We start from the raw sequence: 17,807 nt of genomic DNA, 5'->3' as shown, positions 1-17,807 counted from the left end.
TTGCTGGTGAAAAGAAGATATTTACCTTCAATGGAGCTTGAGAATTTTGAGGCCTTAAATACTTCCATTTTATTCTGAAAATAAGTATTGTATATGTAGGATGTGAATCCGAAGTTGAAAACGATATTTGAGAAATTAGTTAAATTGCTCTGTAAAGATAGAGTAGGCCCTGTGTTTAATGCAAACACCCTCAGATTGGAGCATGATTTGATCCCAGGGTGTGGGGGTGATCACTATTTAGTGCACGCAGTACAGGCTAAGAACCTGCCATGTCTTTCTCAACACTGACTCCTCTTCTGTTTCAGATCAGAGATTTGCCACAGAGAAATATGAGCCAGTCTAGGGAGCTAGAAATCTGTAACCACTGTCTTGCACATTGAAGTATCACAAGGAAGGATTTAAACTTCTGACTGGTTTGTGAACCAAATCCATTCACCCTGGGGTTGCTGAGGGCATTGCTGGGCGTAGGAGCTTGAGGGGAAGCAGGAGGGATCCGTATTTCCTGGGGTCTGACCCCAGGAGAGCGCCAGTGTACAAGGGCCCAGGCTGTCCTGATAGTCAGTTTCCAAGGTCTTTGCTCATCTCCCTGAATGATGGAATTCACTGGGAAAGTAACTGTTCATAATTGTATTAGAACTTAAGTTCTGAGTACTCCAACTTAACAAAAGGCTCGTGTCGTGGTGGTTACAGATTGGGCTGCTAACTGCAAGGTCCGTGGTTCAAAATTCTAAGTCACACTTGGGGTGAAAGATCGGGTATCTACACTTGTAAAGATTTACAGTCTTAGAAACCCACAAAAGCAGTTTCATCTTCTCCTAAAGGGCTGCTATAATTGGAAAACACTCGATGGCAGTGAGTTGGGTTTTAGGTTTGGGTTGCTGATGACAGTGACAATTCAGTGTCTATTAGTTATGTCCCCACTTTGATTTAGCCACCATCAAATTCTCTGTGATCAGATCTGTGTGTAACCAAGTAGGTAGGTCATTTTCCCCTGGGGGAGAATGCCTTAGAAGTAGATTGCCTGCACTCATTTCCAGCCAGCCCCTCTCCACTTGCCTGCCTAGGTGTATCCTTGACGGAGGTCAACGTCCTGAGGACAGAACAGGGGCCATTGTCACGAGTCTTGCCTTCACGGGGTTTTTTTATAAAGGCCCTGGGCCTATCTTGTAAGTCCCTCTATCTAATAATGTGCATGCTTAATCATTCCTGCTGCTGCAGTCCCATCCGTACCTGTGATGTATTAATCTGGCACCAATTGTGATCTGTGGCATGCCTTATGTTCTATGCCCTGTTTATTCAGGGTCCTCACTGAATCCTCAGTTGTTATTTTGACTTCGTGCTAATGGTGTGTGTGGGTGCGTGTGCACACGCATCTTTTATTATATCTTAAGTTTAATAAATGTTCTCCTTAAATTATATTTGACATATGGTTCACTTTTCTACTCTAACACACAATTTAGGATCGCAAATAACTCAAGGTACAGTTCTCCTTTCGGACAGCATCTTGGCAGACATCTCTGCACGTAAGGGCAGGTCCTGCAGCTTTTTGGCTTCTGTCCTGAATGGGGAAAAGTTACAAAGGTCCTTTAGCTCTGTGGATAGATGCTCACTCTGCCCCTTAGCCTCAGACCAAACACACTCAGCTCTGTGTAGGTTGGCAAATCTAGTTCCCCCAATAAATACCCAGATGTACACCACTTCACCTACTAACCTCCTGCCCAAATGCACTCAGCTCCCTTGTTCGGTGGTCCGGGAATCCAACTGTTCTGTCTCAGTCTCTTGGTTCTGCTGCCACCGTGTCTCTGTTGCTGCTTCTCCCCATAATTTTCTCTCTTGTGTCACAGCTCTCTGTCTTCTGGATTGAAGAGTTTCAATGCAAGAATCTAGGATATGCCCTCCCCCCCCCCCCGCAAGCTGCCATGTTTTCAGGCCGTGTCTCGCTTAGTCTTCCCCCATAAGGAAATGGCTGGGGAGCTCCAGGAAACGCAAATGAACCGGGCTGATGAGTCAAGGCAACGGGGTAAACCAGAGCAGCTCTGCGTAGGGTGGGAAGGCCATGGTGTCCACTAGTGACTGGCTGTTGGGGTGAATGTAATGCTGGTGATGGCCTACGGGAGCCTGGTATTTGTACTACTATTTATTTTTGTGAAGAGGCAAATCATGTTCTTTGCAATGAGATCTCGGAGGAGCCCTCATGTCCCTGTGGGGAACCCTCATGCCCCCAACGATCTGAAAGAAGAGATTGATATTCAACTATCCAGAGTTCAGGATCACAAGTAGGAACCCCAGCTCCTTGCAGATGATGATGCCAGACTGCCACAGCTGGAAACCCAGGGAAATCAAAACTGCTACAATTGTCTGTACAAGATGAAAGCTCTGGACACCATTCATGTCTCCTGGATCCCATTTCACACTGAAGGCTGGCATCCTCATCCCCTAATAGGCAGAAATTTCCATTCCTACCTGCTCCATCTTCGGAACGCTACTACTCCTTTCAAGGGTGTGTGCAAGGCCCTCATTGATCCCCTGCTGCATGGCTATGAGGCAGCCTGCTATGGGCTAAAGGTCTTTGGCCAGAGTGAGTATACCTACGCTCTCAGGAGGCCCTGACTGAACTGGCCACTGCGGTCAAAACACAAAGTGGGAGCTCTCAGTGACACCACCAGTCAGCAGCCAAAGACCTTACCCAATCTCCTGAAGTCTCCCAACGACCTTCCAGGTGACATACCTCCCCTCCAGTCAGAAGAGTAAACCTGCCAAGCATTTCCTCGAATTGAAGAGCTTTAAGGACAAGTGTAATACCCTGGGGAATACTCTGATGGACCTGACAGACTCGCTGGAGATGAGCCAGGACTGGAGTGTGCTTGCCAGGCAATCCTCAGGTTAGCTGGCTGGTGGGCCTGCACCCTTGCCCGACGCTCCCGATGTGTGCAAGATCATGCCTGGAAGACCTTGGGGGATATTTCTGAACAACAATTAAAACTATTTTCCCCAAAAGCAAAAAAAAAAAAAAAAAAGAATCTAGGATCCAGGCTCTTCTTTTTTGATGGTAGTGAAATCCCAAGTTCTGTTTCTGAAATGGCTCAATTAAACCTAACTAGATGTCCAATGTGACTAATTCCCACGTTAGGCTTTCTTTTTTAAAAAAAAATCGTTTTATTAGGGATTCATACAAATCTTACCGCAATCCATACATACATCAATTGTGTAAAGAACATTTGTACATTCATTGCCCTCCTCATTCTCAAAACATTTGTTCTCCACCTAATACCCTGGCATCAACTCCTCATTTTCCCCTCCCTACCTGCTCTCCCCTTCTTCTTGAACCCTTGCTAATTTATAAATTATTATTTTGTCATATCTTGCCCTGTCTGATATCTCTGTTCACCCCCTTTTCTGCTGTCTATCCCTCAGGGAGAAGGTAATATGTAGATCTTTGTAATTAGTTCTGCATTAGATTTTCAGACATCTAAATGGCGTAGCCACAAGGGTACCAATCTATTGTTGGGCAAGCTGCCCAATCCTCTTAAACCAAATAAGCCAAACTCAATGCTATCAAGTTAACATGGACTCATCGAGAGCTTATATGACAGGGTCGAACTGCCCCTGTGAGTTTCAAAGACTATCTCATTAACAGAGTAGAGAGCCCTGTCACTCTTGGGAGAAGTGCCATCTTTCTCTCAAGGAGAAATATGTCATTTCCAACTGCTGACCTAGCGATTAGCAGCCCAACAGTAATCACTATGCCACCAGGGCTCCTTTGCCTTGTTCACGTTGGCGGGCGACAAACCCACATAAATATTTGGAAGGAATTAAGACTGTATATTTGTATAGGCCAACTAACAAACTGTATTAGGTGCTACAAATAATGCTAAATTAATAACATTGTTTATCTTGAGAGTCAAAAGTGCACTCACTATGGGGGATGTATACTTTTTCATTTCATATATATATAAATTTCAATCTAATAGATGCTACATAAGTGTTTATTTTGGAGTCCTGGTTTTCGCATTTATTAAGAATTGGACTGCTAACCTCATGGTCAGTGGTACAAACCCATTAGCTGCCTGTCATGGCTTCAGAGTCTTGGAAACTGTGCAGCAGTTTTATTGTGTCCTATTGGGTGTTTATATGTCTAACTTTACATGATGGTGCGTTTTAAAGTGTTTCTAAACTGAAGTGATTGTACAATTTCTAGTTCCTTTAGAAGTTCATAATAGTTTTTTATATAGCCCATTTAAAATGTTTCCAGATGGTTTAATTAATCATCATTTTCAAAGTTCATTGATTTGTCATTCTCCTTGAGAGTCACACAGTAAGGAATTGATAGTTCTGTATGCTGTGAGGTAGGGATCCAGCTTTTTTGTTTCTTCCTCTTGGCATGTATATTTGATTGTCCAATCTGTATTATAAAGTCATCTTTTACTCACATGTTTAAAAATTAAGAGTTTTAGATTTATTGGTCATGGTATAAGCATGTTTTCTATCATTCAATAATGGCAACGTTAACAGTATTGGGGACTTTGTGTAAGAAGGGGGACAGAACAGTAACAGTATCTGGACCTACAGGTTCTGTGATACTCTCATTGTATTCTCTCATCAGCCTGCAACTTGTGCATCAATAGCAGCACAGAAGAAAGAGGAAGAAGTGCCTGGTTTGGGTATTATTATTTCAAGGATGTCCCCATGAGAGGTTGAAATTTGTGAGCATCATTGGAACTGATACAGTTAAGACAAACATAGAGCATCCCAGTTGCCGGCAGTGTCTAAGGACTAAAGTAAATGACCAAAGCTCAGGTGATTTTGATGTATATTTTCTATATTTCCTACTTGACTTGTAGAAGCCTGTATAACACTGATTCAGTTCATTGGAAAAGTGGGAATTTGGAATTGTAGAAGCTATAGCTAAACTCAGATTCTGACTTCAACATTGGGTAGGAGAAGATTAGGAATATGTATATTGATCATATACATATTGCCTATGTATTGACATTGAACTAAACTATTGACATTGAACATAATACATCATCGAGGGTACTTTGGATGACATTATCTTTCAACTTATTCTATGGCCAACCCATGAGAATCATTCAAATGATATACTCTGCCTAGTTTTTTTAAGTAATTTTATTGGGGGATCGTGCAACTCATCACAATCCTTACATACATCTATTGTGTCAAGCACCTTTATATATTTGTTGCCATCATCATTCTCAAAACATTTTCTTTCCACTTGAGCCCTTGATATTAGTTCCTCATTATTTTCCTCCCTCCTTCACCCTCCCTCACTAACCCTTGATAATATATAAATTATTATTTTTTCATGTCTTACACTGTCAGATGTCTCCCTTCACCCATTTTGCTGTTGTCCGTCCCTCAGGGAGGTGCTTTTATGTAGATCATTGTGATAGGTTCCCCTACTTTTCCCTTCCCCTCTTGGTATCTCTACTCTCATTATTGGTCCTGAGGAGTTTATCTATCCTGGATTCCCTGTGTTTCCAGCTCTTATCCACCCCAGTGTACATTTTCTGATCTATCTGGATTTGTAAGGGTGAACTGGGATCATGATAGTGGCGGGGAGGATGCATTAAAGAAATAGAAGGAAGTTATAGGTTTCATTGGTGCTATATTGCACCATGACTGGCTCTTCTCCTTCCCATAACCCTTCTGTAAGGGGATGTCCAGTTGCCTACAGATGGGCTTTCAGTCTCCACTCTGCACTCCCCCAAATTCACAATGATAGGATTTTTTGTTCGTTGATGCCTAATACCTGATCCCTTTGACACCTCATGATCACAGAGGCTGAGCTTCTTCCTTGTGGGCTTTGTTGTTTCTCAGCTACATGCCTGCTTGTTTATCTTCAAGCCTTTAACATCCCAGGTATTATATCTTTTTATAGCCAGGCACCATTAACTTAATTCACCACATTTGCTTGTGCACCCGCTCTGCCTTCAGCGATCCTGTTGGGAAGGTGAGCATCATGGAATTCCAGGTTAATAGAAAAAAGTGTTCTTGCATTGAGGGAGAACTTGTGTGGAGGCTCAATGTCCATCTGCAACCTTAATACGAGAACATATAAATAAATGCACATAAATCTATTTCCCCATCATCATATATAAATATATTTATTTGTACATGCCTATATTTAGACCTCTATCAATGCCCTTTGCCTCCTAGTTCCTTCCTTTATTTCCTTTTACTTTCCTCTTGTTCCACTATCACATTCAGCCTTCATTTGGGTTTCAGTAATTCCTCTCGGTTACATTGCCCTTGATCAAGCCCTACTAGCCCTCCTCAACATCAACTTTGGATCACGTGTTTCCTTGTCCCTGGATTTGCTAACACCCTCTTCCTTTCCCCCTGCCACCCCATGCCACCCCCCTCAACAGTTGACCCATTGTTTTCTCCTCCAGATTGTTTATCCTGCCTATCTATATAGAACTGAAGAGATAATAATATACACAGAAAAAAAGACAGCAAAACAAAGCAACAAAATAAAATAAAACAATAACAACAAAAAGAAAAGCTTGTAAATAGTTCAAGGTCTGTTTGTTGACCTTTAGTAGTGCTTTCTAGTTGAGTCTGATGGGGTTACATGGCCTGGATCCAAAGTCTACTTTTGGTATTCCCTGGGGACTTTGTTGCTCTGTTCCCCTTGGTGTTCTGTTTCATGCCCGTAGTGTTTCACCTCAGTGTGGTGGGGTCAGATTTGGTGCAATTCCTGCACTGTCTCCAGTGTTTTTCCTCATAGCACTATGGGTCAGTGAGTGACCTTGTGTCTCCTACTGTGGCCAACCCTATGTTTCTCTCTGTGCTTTGACTGCTCTGTGCGGGAATATCATCCTCAAGACTTGGTGGGCCAGAATGTATTCCGCTCTCTCTTCCTCTCCCTTTATTTGCTCCTGTGTGCTCTGATAATGATATGACCCTCGCCCTGAGGTATAGCTTCAATGCTGTCCTCTTAAGTGAATTCTTTTGCGGGAGGAGGGACAGTCCCCATAGTTGGGATTGGTTTGGCCCCTCAGACCTCCCTATTGGCTCCCTGCTTCATGCTGGTATGTTGCATTCACATCTTGGTGCACTGGGTTGAAGTCTGGTCCCTTTTTCTCTGTGGAGATATAAACAATACCTTCCCCTTGGGTGGCTTAGTGCCCTATTCCCCTGCTACTCATGTCTTTTTATTTCTCCCCCTCCCCCCTCCTCTTTAGTTGCCTTCCATATGTATCCCTGGATGATTTTGGTCTGGCCCCTGCCATACTACCTGGACTTCACCCCAGGAATGTTTGTATATAGTAGCTTTTCCCCCTATAACTCTTTTGCACTTTTAAGCTTACCTCAACAGACTTATGTTTTACTTGTCCTTTTGTGCTTGGTTTACTTCACTTAGCAAAATTTCCTCCTGTTCTTCCCATTCGGTAATGTCCTTCATGTGTTCATCACTGCTTTGGGGGATGCGTAGTACTCCATTGTATGTATGTACCACAGTTTTTTAATCCATTCATCTGTTGGTGGAAATTTGAGTTGTTTCCAACTCCTTGATTTTGCCTAGTTTTTAAGAAATAAGATCACCTTTTTAGGACAGTTTAATCTTCCGCAGGATTTTTGTTTGGTTAAGTATCTTTAATGCTTCTTTCTGAAAGTGATATGTTACATATCCTCCCAAACAGCCACATTCTCATTAATGCATCTAAAATGGGCCTTGTAGCCATAGAAGCTTAAAAATGGGTGACGTCTCACTTCCTCTAACTATAGAAGTAGGAGGGACAATCACCCATCAACATCAGTCCTGATTTATGTGAGGCAGAGCTTAAACATACCTGTGCCCTCCAATAGTTTTCCAGTTCTGACACTAGTATCTTTCCAACAGTCCTAAGGGTGTGCAACAGAGCAGCAAGGGGAACAGAGCAGTCCTACTCAGCTCATTAATTTTTTGCAGTGGCCATGTACAAATTACAGTCCAGAGTCACAGGTAAAAATTTTATTCTGTAACAGAATGTAATTTGGTATCAGAATCTGTAGGCTATGCGTTGGCATTCATATTAAAGAACCATGTAGGCAAATTTTCTCTTCTTGAGGACAGGCCTGTTCTCTCTGTCCCTTCCAGACATTTAGCCCCCTCAAGGAAGACTCATTTCACAATTCCATCTCTCTAGGCTCCTCTCCACTCCTTGAGGTATATCCTCCTCTTGATCTTGCCTGCCCTACCCATATCATGGCTGAAAAGCCCTTTCTGGATCTGTCACAATTGGCTCTGTCACTGTGTCCCTTCTTCCCTCGGCATTATTGCCATTGGTACAGCTCTTGACTCATGAATATTACAGTGCATTGTGCAGGAGCAGCAGTAGACCAGTCCCTAGGAGGTAGAGGTTCACGATGTTCCTTGATTTGCTCTGCAGTATCTCACAAAACTAAATAGCTATCAGGTAAATAACTCTTCAGGATGTGGAAGCTGGTGAATCTCAAATGTCAGGCAGCAAACTGTTGGCTCATGGAGTGGAGGAAGCTCTCAAATCAGGTCACACAGGCAGCTCACAGTTGAAGGGATGTCATGGAAATGGCTCCTGAATGTCTGCAAGCTGGCAAATCCCTAATCTATGGGTTCATTCTGAACTATGTGGCTGCAGGGGCTAACAAAACCTAATCAACAGTTCAGATAACAGGCCAGTGTCCCACTGTCTCCTCTGAACAATACCTACAGGCAGTTCTCTCTCTTGATATGATGGCTTCTTGATTCAACCTAGCACCTTCACTGCTTAGGCCAGATTAGGAGGAGCCCCTTAGAGAGCATGTGATGAAAGAAGGCAGGTGCAAGAGGACCTTTTATTTAAAGTTAAGTCAATACTGCTCGAAGGTGGCTGAGAAGAATTTGTCCTAAGATTGACAAGAAGAGCTTATCCTAAGGTGGTTTCTAAGAGTTTCCCCGCACTCAGGAAGGGAGATAAACCCTATGAACTTTCTGTTTAGGGATCTGAGTTATAGCTTCTTATTCCTGATCCAAGGTTTTACTTTGTTCATTAATAGGCCACTTTGATCTATGAGTTTTGTGTGGCCATAGCCATGGATTATCAAACCCACAACTGAGACAAAGAGTGGTGTGGGAGGAATGACTTATGTAAGAATTGACCAAAAATGTTGGACAGCTGAGCTCTGTTTGACCTCCCCCATCTGCACTGTTCCTGATAGCGGGTGCCACTGAAGGTACCGAGCCTCGTACGCTGGTGATGCTGCTAGGACTCCACATTCCATTTCACAATGTACTGTAAACTTGTTTGTTAATATAAACAGGTGTTTATCTACTTTGTGTGAGTATAAATCAGCTACTTCTAGCTCATTCAGCTCATTTCACTGGTACTCAAAATTCTAATTTTATGAGTGGGTGGATTACTTTGGTGGTACAGAGGTCCCCAACACTCGAACCTTAGGAGTGACATTGCAATTGTGGCAAATATTAAAAGACAGAGAGCAGACAGCCGGACACAGGGGCTCCCTTCCCATGCCAGGACTGAGAGAGTGAATGTATTTTCCAGTGGGCATATATAATGGAGCTTACAGATCATTCATAAGGCACCCACCTCATGCACTTAGCATATACATAGTCAATGGGTAATATAAGTGAGTAACGCGACAAGCAATGAGGTGAGTCACTATCTTGACCTAATGCTGCTTGACTTCAAACCTGCCCTGAGCCCTCCCCAGGCATTTGCTACATTTTATAGTGGACTGGCTACAGAACCTGATTATTCTAATTTACCGATAACCTTCAAGCACAGTGAAGCAGCTAGGCAGAGAAATGATTCTTCTACTACTGTGTTTCAACCAAAAATAAGACACTGTTTTATATTTATTTTTCCTCAAGAAGACACACTATGGCTGATTTCCAGGGGATGTCTTATTTTTATTAAGTATGGCACAACAATCTACATTTATTCAAATATAGTTAAGTCACCTTATTGTGGAACATCAACCCTCAGTGCTGAGTAAAATGGCAGCCACAGCTTTACTTCTTCCCCCTGAAGACACACCATACCTAAAGCAGAGCGCCCTGCTCCTCACTTCACTAAGGAGACTTTTACATTCACTGTCTATGTCTCCCTCTCTGCCTCAGCTTGCAGCACGCGCAGAACAACGGGGACCTGACAGTGGGGCGCTATCAGGTTGATGGGACTGCCCACACCCCTCCCATCATCTCCGAGATAGCAGCTGTCACGATGGGGCAGGTGAGAAAGGCTGTCCATCTTTGTTCCCTCTCTGTGGCGGTATGCTGCATAGCCATTCCTGTCACTATGTCTTATTTTCGGAATATGACTTATCTTGCACAATTGCTTGGATAACCTGCTATGGCTTATTTTATGGGTCTGTCTTATTTTCGGGGGAACACAGTATGATAGCTCCTATAAGACTGCTCCTTCATGGAGAGCTATTGTCGGTTGTACATTATTTGGCCTGGAGAACGTGTATTTGAAAACATTCCTTTCTCAGAACAATAGAGATCTTTCTGAAAATAGAGCTAGTTTTCCGTCCCCATGGTTGCCAATGTAGAAATAAGGTCAAATACTTTCCACCAAGTTCTCAGTTTAGTACACATTATGGAATGTACAGTTTTCATTACTGTTTTGCTTTCTTTACTGTAAGATATTTTTTAAAAATCTTCAAATGAAAAATACATCGTTAAATAGACTCCCCTTACTACAGGAATCACTGACATTCAATGATGTGGGTATAAAGTTCACCTGGGAGGAATGGCATCTCCTGAACCCTGCTCAGAAGACCCTATATCAGGATGTGATGTTGGAGAACTATCACAACCTGGTTTCCATTGGTGAGGAGAATTCTCAAGTCATTGACCTTGTCACTGGCTTTTCCTAACTTATGTGTTAAAATCTTTGCAGTTTCTGTGGTGTTCTCGAAGAGGTAGATTCCCATTGCATTCTCTGGTACTAGGTTAATGGGTAAGGTCATCTACTCTTGAGAAAACACCTTTTACTTTTTTTCCTTTGAACATGATTTTCCTAGAAATACAACAATCTGCACACTTTACAAACCTTAGGTTAAATTTGGTGTCTAAGATTATGTAATTCTTATGAACAGGTAATCTAATTGTCACCTCAGATGCTTCCTCTCAATAGGAACAAGGAGAAATGGGGTTGTTTTTAGAGACAAGCTGTATGGAAATTTTTCAGGTGTGTGGTCAACATAGCTTAAGGGGAATTGGCCTGGGAGGTTGATTCAACTGTTAGAAGGCCTCACATCCATCATAGGTGTCGGGTAATACATAAAAGTGTGTGTTCCTTCGAATGTGAGACCTCACTTTTCCTACCAGTTGCAAGAAGTACTCCTGTAGCTCTTCTGAGATTAGATTTTTAGATGTCCATTTATTTGATTTACATTATTATATGTCTGTGTCTATAATTTTCTTTAAGGTTGTCAAAACTTTCCCCTTTATATGCTTGTACCTTACTATGAAAGTTCATCTTGCAAGCCTCTCTCCAAACAGAGAACTTGGAGTACATAATTGTCCCCAGAATACAACACATTCCTCTACTATTGTGCAAGCATGGATCTTAAGCTCCGGCCATAAATAGGTCTCCATTGTGTTTCCTTAGCTTTCCCCCTTGGAGTGTCTCTATTTTTGTTATTATTTCACAACTCATTTTGCTACTGTTATGAATTGGGTGACCCCTGTGAAAGGGTCCTTTGATCCCCAAAGGGGTCATAACCCACAGGTTGAGAAACACTACTCTAAAGGTATTGGTTTCCATTTTCTCATTTTTTCTCCTCTCTAAAGTTTTCTTCATTCTAGTGACATAAGTTCTTTCTGTTTTCTAACAGAGATGATCAAATTGCCTTCTCTGTTGGAATTGTTTAACAGACATATTTTTCCATATTTTATTCTTTTTGGTGAAATACGTGTGTGACTTCTGTTATTTTCAGGTATCTAAGATCATCTTCCCAGCAAGAAAATTATCCGCTTGGGATATTCTTTAGCACTGTACCTTCAATTTTTTTCTACTTGTAAGATTTAAAAAAAAATCATTTTACTGGGGGCTCGTACAACTCTTATCACAATCCATACACACATCAATTGTGTAAAGCACATTTGTACATTTGTTGCCCTCATCATTCTCAAAACATTTGCTCTCCACTTAAGCCCTTGGCATCAGCTCCTCATTTTTCTCTCCCTCCCCGCTCCTCCCTCCCTCATGAACACTGGATAGTTTATAAATTATTATTTTGTCATATCTTACACTGTCTGACGTCTCCCTTCACCCACTTTTCTGTTGTCCGTCCCCATATGTAAATCCTTGTAACAGGTTCCCCCTCTCTACCCCACCCTCCCTCTGGCTTCCTGGTATTGCCACACTCACTGTGGTCCTAAAATGATCATCCAACCTGGATTCCCTCTGCTTCCAGTTCCTATCTGTACCATTGGACATCCTCTGGTCTAGCTGGGTTTGTAAGGTAAAATTTGGATCATGATGGGGAGTGGGGCATGTTGTATGTTTCATCATTGCTACACTGCACCCTGACTGGCTCTCTTCACCGCCACCCTTCCTTAAGTGGATGCCCAATTGCCTCCAGATGGACTTTGGGTCTCCACTCCGCAAACCCCCTCATTCACAATGATATGATTTTTTGTTCTGATGATGCCTGACACCTGATCCCTTTGATACCTCATGATCAAACTGGCTGCTGTGCTCCCTCCATGCAGGCTTTGTTACTTCTGATCTAGATGGCTAATTTTTTTTTAAGTTGCCTGTTCCTCCAATAACTTTTTAAGTGGAAAGGACATTATTAACATCCTGCTTTCTTTTTTCCTTTCTTTCTAATTTTTTTTTCATTAAACGCATGTCTGATGTATATTCCTTATTATGCAGTATGCCTTCTTAAGCCCACACCCACACCTTCTTAACAGGTCCAAAACCTGAATGATGCTTTGCTGCTTCTATAGAACATTTGGGCTGTATATTCCAACACTGATTTTTTTGTTATTGAAACAGTGCATAGTATATTCAATATTGCTGTCTTTGTTTTCTGTCTTTTTATTAGTCTATTGGTTTCCATGTATATGAAGATCTGGTCTTCAGTCATTAGTGTTCACTCTTCAGTCTTCAAATCCTCAAGTTTATTCTTTAGATAATCTCTATGCTCTCTGATCTAAATCCTTTGGCCAGCTTCAACTTACATTTGAGGAACTGATGATCTGTTCCACAGATAACCCCTGGCCTTGTTTTGATTAATGAACTTCTCCATCATTTCTTTCCATAGATGTGGTTGATTTGATTTTCATTTGTTTGATTTAGAAAGATCTATATGTATAGTCTCCATTTCTGTTTCTAATAAGGAATTTGTTGTGAAATCATTAGTCTCAAAATTTTATCAGTTAATTTGTGTGTCATTTCTGTCACTAAAGCCACATTTTCCAATTACTGTTATTGTTCCCAAATTTTACATTCATCGGTGCACATGATTGTATGGTTGATCAGTGTCAGGTTGCAAAAGTTTTGGAAAATTTTGAATATATATCTTTTTAATCATTTTATTTGGAGATTTCACAGTTATCTTAACATTCCATAGTTCAGTCACATGGAACAGTACTGTATAATTGCCACCACAGTTCCAAAACATTTTCTTCTTGAACTCCTTGATATCAGCTACCCTTTATCCTCTCCCTCCACCACCCTCAATTTCTTTATTGTGAAAAACAGAACCTGGATGAAAGTATAAAGCAGCCTCTATAGTCCTTGCCACAGGGCTTGAAAGACCAGTACTAGTGTTAGAAGAAAACCTCCACAAGCAGCAAGGATAAAGCTAGAGCTGATAACGCACAATCTCCAGATAGTTTTCTTCCCAACTACCCTTCTTCCATTAAAGATGTTCGTATACAGCTCCTACAGGTGGCTGACTTCTTGCTTCTCAGCTAAAGATGCCTAGCTTTAAAAGCAATTAGCTTCCTTTTGTTGCTATCACTCAAGGAACCAACTATCCATTTGTCTCTTAAATGCCTTCTGGAAGGGTCCTAAGGGATGGTTGTGTAATTGAAGGGCAGAAATAAAAAAGGCAGACAGGAGTATTTAGGCATTCACCTCTTCTTGGATGCCAAGTCTGAGCAGGAGAGAGAATGTATTCTTTCACCAATTTACCATATATACTCCTGTATACGCCGAGTTGCTCAGCACTTTTTAAATGCAGATTTGTGGTAAAATGCAGTTTTTGTAATATTTGGGTTGGCTTATACTTGAGTATATATGGTATAAAGTCTCAGGGCATGCAGGCACATACCCCCTCCCACCACCACACAGACACCTATGTACCAAACAAGGTAGGCAGTGCCTTTAACCTGGAGGGCCCTGAACTATTTGGGTGAGCAACTTAAGACCAGTGCTGAGGGCAGGTGGGGGGAATAACTGTCATCTGAGCAGGGTGGCCAATAACAACAGGTCTGCTCTTATAGCTAAAGCTGGTGGCAGCTAGTAATTAGACATGTGCTTGTATGAGGTATCATTAAGGTCACACTATAGTAAGGGGATATTGTGGAGATGGTTTTTAATTCAGAGAATGTGACTGGGACTCTTTTCCAACTTACAAATGTGCATGCCTCACTCTTCCCAGATACTAGGCCTTGCAATCTTCTTTAATTCTGAGAACAAAGAATTTGTCTACATCCACCCTCTTCTTGGTCCTCAGTTTCCCACAGCCTGATACTTATCATGAAGTGTTCTAAAAGAAATCAGGATATTCACACATTCATACTTGTTCATTCTGTAGTATCTGTGCCTTCTGGAGGCTTCCACCACTTGCAGCTATATACATTCACTGTTACATGACCTTATTTTTGCTGTCTGCTTTTTCTTCTTTAATTGCACATGCTACTCCTACGGGCCGGTTTTGCTTTGGGGCTAAATCTACATTTATGTTTGCTTTAACAGTAAGTGCACAAATTTAAGTAACACTTGTGGCTGGTCTTACCTGCATGCATATGAATATTAACCTACCACTGACAGAACTATACTTCAGAGAAGATCTTTAATGTACTTTTGATGATCAATATGACACCAGTATTTTCAATTTGTCAATCTCAGCCTTATAAACCATTTGATTATCTAATTTAAAATAGCCAGTACCAGTCTATTAAAGTTTAATAAGCCATATACCATCAATATTTAAACATTCCATTTTGTTTTGAACACTTGCAATTGTTCTTGAAAATACTTCATATATTCTGTCTTCCAATTATTAGAGGATGTATGCAGCTATTTTTTCTTATTTTCAGTCATGACTTGTCAACCACTTAATGTCCCCAAAGTTCTCCTCCATCCACATCATCACTGTTGACTGTACTTTGAAGATTTAGTACTTGTTCAGTGTTACTTCATTGCCATTAAACCTGAGGGGTTCTTGTTCCAGAAGTAGATCACCAGGTCTTCCTCCCAGTCCCTATTTCTGGAGAATCCACTAAGACCTGTGCGCCGTGGGTGGTCCTGCTTTTCTTTGAAACACTGGGTGGCAGTGCTTCTGACATCACAGCAACCTTCAAGCTACCGGACAACACTGGAAGATGGGTGGTATAAGCTAGAATACAGGCTCCATAAACTAGAGAATATGTTTCTGTGCCATGGTGCTTTCATATATACCTGTAAACGTGATTTTCTCCCAGGTAGAACATTCTGCATTTTTCATATTCCGAACTTTATCTAGTACTTAGTTGTAGCTCAGTAAAGATTGATGGAATGAATACATCTGTCATCTATCAACTGAAGTTAGCAAGCCTTACCACTACTTTGGCCTATTGGTCTCAATGTTTTGTTTATATTACATTTGTTGTATATTTCATGGCTTTATTTAAGTAAATACCAAATCTGTGTGCATTCATTACTTTCTTATCCAACCTTGTTTCTATAATAACTGTTTTGATCCTTGGGATTCTTTACACGATTGTATTACTTCCAGTGGGCAATAAATTTTAAGCATAGTCTTTTATTTACATTCATGTAAGAGGGTTGTCACTAAAGATTTACCTTGTATCAATGCTTATTTTAAGAGGTCCATGATGGAAAGATTCAATGTTCTCTTCTTTTATAGAAATCCAGAAAGATGGTGATCATATGCTCGAACACTTGCAACAGGAAAGATATAAGGACAGAACAGAACAATGCTATAAATTTAATACATTCGAAAGTTTTGTTTCTCAGCACAAAACTAATTTTCCTCTCAAGGAAAATTATGAGATGTTTGATTTTCATGAAGAATTGTAAAATCAGAGTTAATCACTCTGAAATTAAATAAGCACAGAAGCAACAAAATAAAGAAGTCAATTGTGCTCAATGCAGATGAGAAAAATTTTCCCCATGTTGAACAAGAGCAATTTTATACTGAAATGAAACTCCCTGAGTGTGAACAATCCAGATTCATGAAGTCTCAGTGGATTCAGCATCAGGAATCAGATGAAATTGAGAAACCACACACAGGTGATAAATGTGGGATGACCTTCATTGAGGAGCCTTTGCTCTTGGAGCACCAGATCATTGATATAGTAGATAAGATCTATAGATGCAGTCATTGTGGACAAAAATTCAATAAAATGTTCAATCTCAATGAACATTATCAAAAAGCTCACGAAGGACAAAAGCCATATAAATGCTTAGAATGTGGCAAAACTTATCATAGGAAATCATACCTCAAGGAACATCAGAAAACTCATGTGGCACGGACTACCTATGTGTGCAATGAATGTGGGAAAGGTTTCACCAGGAAGAGTAATCTCACTGTTCATCAGCGAATTCATACTGGGGAGAAACCCCATGTATGTGGTGAATGTGGAAAAGCCTTTATCAACAGAACTGTTCTCACTGTTCATCAACGAACTCATACTGGAGAGAAACCCCATGTATGTAGTGAATGTGGAAAAGCCTTTATCAGGAAGACTGCTCTCACTGTTCATCACCGAACACATACTGGAGAGAAACCTCATGTATGTAATGAATGTGGAAAAGCCTTTATCAAGAAGAGTGCTCTCACTGATCATCAGCGAACTCATACTGGAGAGAAACCCCATGTATGTAATGAATGTGGGAAAGCTTTTATCAGGAAGAAGGGCCTCACTGATCATCAGCGAACTCATACTGGAGAGAAACCTCATGTATGTAATGAATGTGGAAAAGACTTTTATCAACAGGACTGCTCTCACTGTTCATCATCGAACTCATACTGGAGACAAACCTCATGTATGTGGTGAATGTGGCAAAGGCTTCACAAAGAAAGCAAATCTCAAAATTCATCTACAAATTCATACTGGAGAAAAACCTTATCTATGTGGTACGGGTGGTAAAGTTTTATCCGGATGAATTTCCTTATAGCACATCAGAGATCTCACACAGTAAAGCAGTCCTTTGCATGAATTAAATGTGGAAAATCTTATATGTAGAAGTCAAATCTCATTAAACATGAGAAAATTCCCAACGAGAAAACTTCTCATTAGGGTTAGTGTAACAAAGCTTTTAAAACAAAGGAAGAGGTGCTCGAGTTTGGCCTGGACCAAGTGTTTGAACAGACAATTGTGATTTACCATGCAGGTACCCATTCTCTGAACTGTCCCTCTACTGACATGGCCCATCGGTTTGGGGACAGGGCCTTCCACACCTCCACATGGCCCAAGGGCACCTCAGTTTTCTTCCAGCTATCAGTGCCTGAAAGAGCTGAACCCATTTTTTTCTGGGTCACAGCTATACCAAACAGTAGATTGCCCAATAAGATGCCAGTAGTGCCTGCCCCATTTGCGTGCTCATTGTTAACCCCAGAAACAGCTCCAA

The 17,807-nt window shown here is 41.2% G+C and overlaps 1 pseudogene; it reads left to right on the top strand.

Moving 5' to 3' along the window:
* Positions 1-2,056: 2,056 nt before the first annotated feature.
* On the top strand, positions 2,057-11,985 carry LOC142443223 (protein C1orf43-like; annotated as a pseudogene).
* The last annotated feature ends 5,822 nt before the right edge of the window (positions 11,986-17,807 follow it).

Source organism: Tenrec ecaudatus, chromosome 3, assembly GCF_050624435.1.
Source record: "Tenrec ecaudatus isolate mTenEca1 chromosome 3, mTenEca1.hap1, whole genome shotgun sequence".
NCBI classification, from domain to species: domain Eukaryota; kingdom Metazoa; phylum Chordata; class Mammalia; order Afrosoricida; family Tenrecidae; genus Tenrec; species Tenrec ecaudatus.
Note: the sequence above shows the minus strand (reverse complement) of the source record. Positions and strands in the feature narration are given on the sequence as shown.